Below are 10,000 nucleotides of genomic sequence, written 5' to 3'. Positions count from 1 at the left end.
AATGTCTCAAGTCGAGTTGATGTCGTCATCAGTCTGCGCACGTTAGCCGACAAGCGGAGTATCTCATGACAATAAATATGACACTAAAATACTCTCTTCCGCCACAATATATTGAAACGACGTCCACTGTATATCCCACACTACCATAAACGTGGCCTCAGAATTCAAAACACACACATACTCGGCACGTAAATATATAAAACAGTGCCGTGCAAGCTAGTTATCCTAGCCAACCTGTTGGTTCTAAGCGCTGTATTCCATGACAATGTGCTAAATATGACACTAAAATACTCTCTTCCGCCACAATATATTGAAACGACGTCCACTGTATATCCCACACTACCATAAACGTGGCCTCAGAATTCAAAACACACACATACTCGGCACGTAAATATATAAAACAGTGCCGTGCAAGCTAATTAGCCTAGCAAGCCTTGTTGTTGAGTGAGTCCTACCTCCTTCCGGGTCTCGGCCATCTCCTTCACTGATTGGTTGTTAGCTGTTGTGCGTAAGTACGTCATCACGTAACGCTGGTTGTTGTTAGTGAGTGTGCTGAGCCGAGGCTGAACGGAGCCAAGCTTGGAAAATCGATATATCGAAACTTTGCGACCACGTTTCATGTTTATTTCGAGGAAATAATTTATCGCGATAGTTATCGTTATCGTTTTATCGCCCAGCCCTATGGAGGGGAATTTTGAGGGTATCTATGATAAGGAGGTGTATTTTGGGGGTATATAGGATATGAAGCGGACCAAGCGGTATTTCGGGGGTATCTAGAATATGAAGGGGTGTTTTGAGGTTATGTAGATAAGGATGGGGTATTTGGGGGGTATCTTATGGAGGGGTATATGATATGGAGGGGTATTCTGGGGGGTATCTATGATATGGAGGGATGTTTTCGGAGTATCAAGGATATAGAGGGATGTTTTGAGGGTATCTAGGATATGAGGGGTATTTTAGGGGTCTGACGTGCTTGCAGAGTCACATGCTGACAGCTATATCTGTCCCTGTGCACTGCCTATGTGTGTGTGTATTATATATAAATTCTCAGAGAGTGGTGACAATCCCTTCCTTAACACGAAGAGGTACAGTAATCTCTTGAGTGTTACGACACTGCAGAACACAAACAAACACACTCACAAGCACAGTCTGCAGAACTTGACCCAGCAAATGTTCTGAGTCACTTTTTCCACAGTCAGCAAGTCCTGTTTTCAAACAGAAATGCAAGACCAAAAGACGGAGAGAGAGAGAGAGAGAGAGAGAGAGAGAGAGAGAGAGAGAGAGAGAGAGAGAGAGAGAGAGAGAGAGAGGATGAGAGGATGAGAGGATGAGAGAGAGAGAGAGAGAGAGAGAGCGAGAGAGAGAGAGAGAGAGAGAGAGAGAGAGAGAGAGAGAGAGGAGAGAGAGAGAGAGAGGATGAGAGAGAGAGAGAGGATGAGAGGAGAGAAATTAGATGGAGAGTGGGAAAGAGAGATTAGAGGAAAAAGGTGGGAGAGACCCCAGATATAAAATAACTAAGGTACAACCCAAGAGCCCTCCGCAATTAGAAATTACATCATCTCTCTGAAGTCTCTCTCTCTCTCTCTCTCTCTCTCTCTCTCTCTCTCTCTCTCTCTCTCTCTCTCTCTCTCTCTCTCTCACACACACACACACAAACACACACACACACTGCAGACCAGGGGTTGGGTGGGAGGGTCTGAGCAGGGGGTGGGAAGGGAGCGAGAGAGGGAGGGAGAATGACTGTGCACCATTTCAGCATTGGTCAGTCAGTCACTGTGGGCAACACTAATAAACTCCCCAAACCAGCACCACGGTATATAAGGTATAAACCCTACAGTAGAGCTGAAAGATTTTGAAAGAATAACTAATTGTGATTATTTTGACTGATATCGAAAACGCGACATAATTCACGATATTAGAAGGAATGATAATACACTGTCATGTCATTTTTCGGTTAACCTTCTGTAGTGTGGTAGTGAAAGGTTAACCGTCTGTAGTGTGGTAGTGAAAGGTTAACCGTCTGTAGTGTGGTAGTGAAAGGTTAACCGTCTGTAGTGTGGTAGTGAAAGGTTAACCGTCTGTAGTGTGGTAGTGAAAGGTTACCCTTCGGTAGTGTGGTAGTGAAAGGTTAACCGTCTGTAGTGTGGTAGTGAAAGGTTAACCATCTGTAGTGTGGTAGTGAAAGGTTAACATTCGGTAGTGTGGTAGTGAAAGGTTAACCATCTGTAGTGTGGTAGTGAAAGGTTAACATTCGGTAGTGTGGTAGTGAAAGGTTACCCTTCGGTAGTGTGGTAGTGAAAGGTTACCCTTCGGTAGTGTGGTAGTGAAAGGTTAACCGTCTGTAGTGTGGTAGTGAAAGGTTAACCGTCTGTAGTGTGGTAGTGAAAGGTTAACCGTCTGTAGTGTGGTAGTGAAAGGTTACCCTTCGGTAGTGTGGTAGTGAAAGGTTACCCTTCGGTAGTGTGGTAGTGAAAGGTTAACATTCGGTAGTGTGGTAGTGAAAGGTTAACCGTCTGTAGTGTGGTAGTGAAAGGTTAACATTCGGTAGTGTGGTAGTGAAAGGTTAACCGTCTGTAGTGTGGTAGTGAAAGGTTAACATTCGGTAGTGTGGTAGTGAAAGGTTAACATTCGGTAGTGTGGTAGTGAAAGGTTACCCTTCGGTAGTGTGGTAGTGAAAGGTTACCCTTCGGTAGTGTGGTAGTGAAAGGTTAACCGTCTGTAGTGTGGTAGTGAAAGGGTTAACCCTTTGTAGTGTGGCAGTGAAAGGGTTCAAATGATCATGGTGAGATTTCTGCAGGGATCTGTACCAAAACAAAGATGTTATTAGAATATTAGAATGCAATTTGTAGGCATCCCTGCAGCATCACAACACTCAATTCATAATGGTATTTCGACACACATTTTTCCTTTAAAGGAACATGCCAACATTTTGGGAAATTAGGTTATCATCTTCTCCAGAGAGAGACAAGAAGATAGATACCAGTTTCCTCTCTGTGTGTTTGTAGAAAGCTATCTGGCTGCATGTTAGCCTAGCTTAGCACAATGAATGGAAGCGGACGTGACCGGTTAGCCTTCGGGAGAGGTGTTAGTTGGACAATGCCTAGGCTTTTCAAGAAACTAAACATTCTGACTGTGTCTGAGGTTAATTCTTTACAGATATGTATATTTTTGTACAAATGCATTCATGATCACAATCTACCAAATGGTTTTAATAGTTTTTTTTCTTTTAATTCAGATGTTCATTCATATGCTACACGTCAGTCCAGGTACCTTATACCTTATTGTGGTACTTCACTTAGGCAGTTCTCAGTGAGGTATAGAGGGTCCAATCTTTGGAATGCAGCTGATCCTATGCTGAGGAAATCTCCATCTCTGCTTATTTTTAAAGCAAACTACAAAGAAATTCTCATCCAAAAGTAGTAGATAGATAATAGGTCATACATGTAGGTATGCATTTGGTTATGTGGGTGGGTAGGTTTGTAGGCAGGTGGGTGGGTTGTTATATATTATTATGTACACAGTATATGCATGTATGTACTGTGTGTATGTATGTTTGTATTAACACAAATCTTTTTAATGTATTCTGGTATTTTATAATATGCATATTTTTGTATTTTTGTATGTTTGATTTTATAAAATAGGGGAAGTTCTTGATAAGCCTCTAGGCTTCTAACTTCTCCTTCACAATCGTTATAACTTATTATGTATTGTTTTTACTTCTGTTTAACTGTGTTAATAAACAAACAAACAAAAACAAAAACAAACAAACAATGCCTAGGCTAACGGGTCATGTCCGCTTCCATTCGATGAATTGAAAATGGGGGACCCTGATGTAAACAAGACGAAAGTCTTTCTCTGGTCTGCATCCCCTTAACAATTGTATGTATTGAGCTGTACTGTACTGTACCCATTCTGCAATCTGTTAATAAAGTTTTAAATCAATCAATCAATCAATTCCACGATACAGTATATTGCCACCAAAACTATGCTGTATCGATTTTTTCCCACCCCTAATAAATACCTGCAGACAGTATTGTGTTCAGCTCTACTATACAACAGTCTATATGGACACACCATATAGAGAGAGAGAGAGAGAGAGAGAGAGAGAGAGAGAGAGAGAGAGAGAGAGAGAGAGAGAGAGAGAGAGAGAGAGAGAGAGAGAGAGAGAGAGACACACACTCACAAACTCTAGATGGAAAAATGCATCTGAGAGCACGAGTGTCGCTAGGTGAGGAGCAGCAGCTCACCAGAGGGGAAGAAAGAGAGAGCGAGAGAGAGAGAGAGAGAGAGAGAGAGAGAGAGAGAGAGAGAGAGAGAGAGAGAGAGAGAGAGAGAGTCCAAAGACAGCAGCCAGGTCCTCTGGTCCTGGATGTTATCATCAACAAGCAGACGGCTCCTTCTGCCTCCAGACCCGCTCATATTGGATACAGTCTGTTTCACTCTTATTACACAACTAGCAGCAAACCCAGACGTCATGAAACGTTGAGTCACTGAACATGAATGTGTTTGAATCTCACAAGTCAAACTATTGTTCTTGTTTTATTCCCCTTTCTTTCTCTACCTTTCAGATGCAATCATATTCATTTGGTACAAGACGTGAATGAATCATCAAACTTGAAAAACTGAGACTCACAAGTTGTGGCTACTCAAAGGAATTTGGAGTTTATTTAAAGCTGACAAAGCTATAAACCTCCCACCTTAAAGATGTAAGTTACATGTACTTAATGTTCCGTGTTTGTTTATAGAGGTAAGCCTTGGGCCTCTATTTAGCACAGCTGCCTGCTCGTGTCGTTTGCTTTTTTCCTCTTGTTTCTTTTCCTTTCAGTGTCTCTTCTTCCATGTTATGTGTTTAAAAAATATTTAAATGGTGTGCAATCACACACAACATATCTGAAAACAAGCTCTGCCTCCCCAAAACAGGAAAGTTAGTTGGTGGAATTATTTTCTTAATTCCCTACATCATGACTTAAATTGTGAAACATAAACAGGCAGAAGAAGAAGGCTATTCTCTCACGGCCTGGCAGAAATGACTTCACCAAGGCTGGAAACAATTAGCTAAGGAGGCCCGGCCATCAGCATCATGCATGCACCGACACAAGCCCCGGACCGCGGCCCAGCATCAGCCTCTCGTGCCCTGGGCCGTACAACCCCTATATATATATATATAGGTCATCGGTGGTACAACCTCGCCCCAACCCACTCAAGAGAATACTCCCCTGTGTGTCGCTGTTGGTTTCACAATGAACCCCATTATGAGTTCAACACCGTGGCTCTCGATTGAGAGCTATAGGACAACATAGCCAGTGATGGGGGTTGGAATAAGAGATCTTAAAAGGGGAACCGATGGATGATGTGACTGGAAGATGCTGCTGACCTGGCCTACCTTTTGCATCCAAGTTGCCCCCCCCCCCACCCCCACCCGACGCCAACTGGAAGGCTTCTATCTGTCGCTGTCTCTCTGCTGTTATAGGCATGGCCACTTTCTGTACTCTGTACGAATGGATCTACTAGGTTAGGCTATAATAAGGCCAGTATGTCAACGAATTAAACCGTTGCTTGTGTTACAGTAATCTCTGAGCATCTCAGGTAAAGAAAGCCTATAACAATGACCACCGCTGCAGATCAAGGAGCGAAAATAAAGCTGCATTCAAATCGCGACATTTTTAAAAGACAAGCTACAGTTCTCACGTCTCGTTTCGTTTTTTTCGGGTGTTACTTCAGCTGTTCATTCAACGTTTACTCTGTCACATCGTCCACCCGTAGGACAGTATTAGGCTACAATCAATGCCTCAAAAGACCATGAATAGCCGAGTGGCTCACGGCAGAGCGATCAGCAGTGGTCACTTAGCTGGCTAGTGCTACAGATTGTTACAACAACGTGCATGTTGTGGAAACGTCCCCTGCAGGTAGAGGAGGCTCCAGTGTGTCCATGATGCACCCGATCACGTCCATGACATGAGAGACAGAGAAACGCATTAAATATGGTATTAATAACAAACCAAGGGAAGAGACGCTGGATCCCGCACGGACAGCATCATGTGTCGCCGCAGTCTCCCCTGCTCTTCCCCTCCTTTACCTCCCGACTCTGCAACACAACGGGCCCCCGATCATACCGATGAAGCGACGCGTCGCCCGAAATAATATGAAAAGTTACTCTAATCGCCCACACTTATCTCATGATCTGAGGTATGACAAAACGGCAACGGTGTGACAGCCAGCTGCCCTTATTATTCAAGTGAAATTCTTGGCATACCGCATCATCACTCACCTCCCGTGTTCACGTCCTCGCTGCTGCGCTTCTGTTTTTTCCTCCCCTCCTTCTCTCTCCGCTTGTTTCTCCTCCTCCCTCCCTTCCAGATGCCGCTGCTCTCTCTCTCTCTCTCTCTCTCTCTGTGGGGGACGGAGCTACGCTGCTGCTCCGGAAGCAAACGCTCCTCTCTCCCTCCCTCCCTCCCAGTGCTGGTCTCTCGGGAAATCGCTTTTGCGCGGCGCACTGTATAATAACGTTGTAGTTATTTTGTTGTTGTCAAAATGAATATGATCAACTAGACTCTACAGTATAATGCAATAATGACATTCCTATTTTCTTTCAAAACTGTTCATTTTATTAACCTGCTCGACTCGAGTCGTCGTGGGGTGGAGCTGGCTCACTCCCCCCAGCCCCCTGTGTGTGTGTGTGTGTGTGTGTGTGTGTGTGCGTGTGTGTGCGTACGTGTGTGTGTGTGTGTGTGTGTGTGTGACTGTGTGTGTGTGTTGAGGGGCAGCCCTATAATAAAAAAAAAAAGTTATCATATAGGCTACTGTAAGTAAAAACATTAAAAATATATTGTAGTGCCGAGAGATGGGAGTCGGAGACGGTAGCTCGAGTTAGAGCGAACAGCATTTATTCAGTACACAAATACAACATGCTACGGCTACGTTGCGTGCAGAAGACTCACTCGTGGTGGCAGGTAGTGCCACCTCATATAATGTCCGGGCGGAACTCTTGTTCCTAACAATAGCTCCGTGGGTGAATTATGTACAATTAACAATCACTACACAAGCCCCCCCAGAATTCAACCATGGTCAAAATCTCCACGGCGGGGAGAGACAACGACCCGGCCGCGGCGTGAGCGGACAACCCGGGGCGCGGTGCAAGCGATTGCGCCCTCCACGGCGCCCGGGGGCATGAACCGGCCACGGTGAGTGCGGAAAGCCAGGGGCGGGGAGGTAGGGGCGGCGCAAGCGCCCGTGTCCTCCCCGACACCCGGGGGCACAGACGTCGACGAGGCCAACGGCGGCTCCGTCGTTGGCGGGTCCCGGGGTAGCGGCGGACGGCTTCGGCGGGGGGAGAGGGCCAGCTCTACGGGCTGGGAAATGTCTCCGTGGGCGGGTTCCATCTTGTGGTGGTTGTACCCCACCTCAAAGGCGAGCCTTCGCCAGTCCCCAGGGGCCTGTGGGCTAGGGTGTCCGGTGGATAGGTCATTCAGCAGCGTCGGACCCGAGTGACCAATCGCGACGTCCTCCAGGCGTAGACTGGAATCTGCAGTCCCGAGGGCCTGGATGTCGTGGTCGGAGGCCTGTTCCGAGCCCCTGCCGACGTAGTCGAGGTCCGGCTGTACAGCTCCGATGACGACGTTGGGCTTCTCGGCGACGTGTCCCGCGGCGCCCTCGGAATCGTACGTGAGCTCTTGTCGTGCCGACCATGGCTCCGCCACCTTTGACTCAGACGTTGTGAGGGGTTCGTGGTCGGTGAAAGCTGTAAGAAGGCCGCCGTATGTCGCCTCATCGCGGACACATGCCAACGAAGCCCGTGTCTGTGCATTTATTAGGCGGCCATGTCTAATGTCCACGAGGAGACCGTGTGCACCCAGGAAATCTGCCCCGAGAAGTGGGAACGAAATGTCGGCCGTGATGCAGTCCCACGTGAACCGCTGGCCCCCAAAACACAGTTCCACGGTCCTTGTACCGTAGGTGCGGATAGGGGTATCGTTGGCGGTCGTCAGGCGTGGACCTCTATTATCGCCGGCGGTGTCCTCTTTCGTAGCTGGCAGGACGCTCCTCTGAGCTCCGGTGTCGCAGAGGAATTTGCAACCGGAGAGTGTGTCTCTAATGAAAAGCAGCCGGTTCGACATACCTGCGCTCACCGCTGCTACTGGGCGCAGGTGTCTGCGTTTCTGCGTTATGCCGAAAGTGCAAGGGGAACGGCATCTTGTCGCCCTGGCGCCGAAACGTGCGTGGTAAAAACACAGGCCTGCGGCAGCGCTGCTCCTGTTCTTCCTCGCCCCTCCCCCCTGCGGCGTGTAACCGCGAGTCGAGGCTATTAGCCCTGGGGTAAAGTGTCGAGTGGCCAGGTAGAACCGATCTGCCTCCTCTGCCAGAGCACGGGGATCCACAATGTTTGTATTGGCTAGTGCCGTCTGTACCCGTGGCGGCATGTGTCTGAGGAACAGCTCTTTAAATAAAAAGTTCGGCTGCTCGGCGCCCAGCAGGTTCAGCATCATCTCCATATGCGCCGACGGCTTGCTGTCTCCCAAGCCACGTATATCCAGCAAGCGTCGGGCCCGCTCAGACGGCGACAACTCAAAAATTCTGAGTAGGTGCGTCTTAAACGCCTCATATTTATTCCGTGCAGGCGGAGCTGTTATGAAGCCTACCGTCCTCGCCGCTGTAGTGCTCCCGAGGCTCGAGACGACGTGGTAATATCGCGCGCCGTCGTCGTCAACCCCTCGTAGGGCGAACTGCGCCTCTGTTTGCGCGAACCACGCCGCCGCAGAATGCTCCCAAAACTCCGGCAATCGAATAATAACGGCATCGTTTGCCATGTTCGGTTCGGTCCCTGATACTTCAGCGAGACCAACGTCAGGGTCACCAGTGTAGTGCCGAGAGATGGGAGTCGGAGACGGTAGCTCGAGTTAGAGCGAACAGCATTTATTCAGTACACAAATACAACATGCTACGGCTACGTTGCGTGCAGAAGACTCACTCGTGGTGGCAGGTAGTGCCACCTCATATAATGTCCGGGCGGAACTCTTGTTCCTAACAATAGCTCCGTGGGTGAATTATGTACAATTAACAATCACTACAATATATAATTTTTTTTTAAAGCTAGATTCTCCTTAAAGACTAGAGGCCATAAATGACACCAAATGCGTTTTGAAGTGTGTGCATTGTGGACGGAAATTCCCTTGGCAAAGTGTCCACATGCTCTGCATGATCCCAGCCTGCAACGTTTTATTTCTGGCAAAGTAAATATCACGCAAATGCAGGGACAAGTGTAGTCTATGGCCTTTCCATGAGTAGACATTGTTCTGTGCTTGTGACTGCACTGCCACTATGTGACTGTACACCTTACAGAATGCAGATGGTTAGACGACTAGATTTCAGGAAATAGGGGCCTATTATTATTCAAGACAATTTATTGTCTTCAAATGTCCAAAAGATGTATTCTCTTCAATGTGCTCAAATGTCCCATAGCTCAAATGTCAAATGTCCCATTGCTCAAAAGTCCATTTCTCAAATGTCTATTGCCCAAATGTCCCTGAATGTCTGGGTATGACATTAGAAAAGTGTCACATAACTGCTCTCTGATAGTGTTACCGCTCTGTAATAGATATAAATATAGCTAGCCGTGAAGCCTACACTCAGATCATTATTAAATATTTTGCACTACAGCTGCCTAAATACACTAAAGCTTAAAACCGAATAATAAGCTCATATCAACTGATGCTCAAGCCACTAAGCATATATTATCCTTTCCATTATCTTCCACAGTCTTCTTTGAGAAGAGTTATTCCACACTATAACCCATACATAGACATCACTACAGACATATAGTTGTATGGCTCAGTCATTACAGCTTGTTACTGTAATACAGTAATCCTTCTAGTTGTAGTTCATTTGTATTGTCAGACACAACTCCAACACAACACAACAATCCAATCATGTCTGTATCATTATAATGTGTGTGCAATATTCCAAGAGTTGCTATGAAAGATATAGACTCTTTGAAATGTTGACA

General features: G+C 46.7%; 1 protein-coding gene across 1 annotated transcript in view; it reads right to left on the bottom strand.

Annotated features, from left to right (window-relative positions):
* Positions 1 to 6,378, bottom strand: part of LOC311231625 (amyloid beta precursor protein binding family B member 2-like) — a 123,109-nt gene extending 116,731 nt beyond the window's left edge. Inside the window, 1 exon segment of the mRNA XM_084318255.1 lies at positions 6,269 to 6,378. The gene's annotated coding sequence lies outside the window, so the exon portion shown is untranslated.
* Between the last annotated feature and the right edge of the window lie 3,622 nt (positions 6,379 to 10,000).

This window comes from Notolepis coatsorum (genome assembly GCF_963971535.1).
Source record: "Notolepis coatsorum genome assembly, chromosome: 7".
NCBI lineage: Eukaryota > Metazoa > Chordata > Actinopteri > Aulopiformes > Paralepididae > Notolepis > Notolepis coatsorum.
The sequence above is the reverse complement of the archived record's forward strand: the minus strand, read 5'-3'. Positions and strand labels throughout refer to the sequence as shown.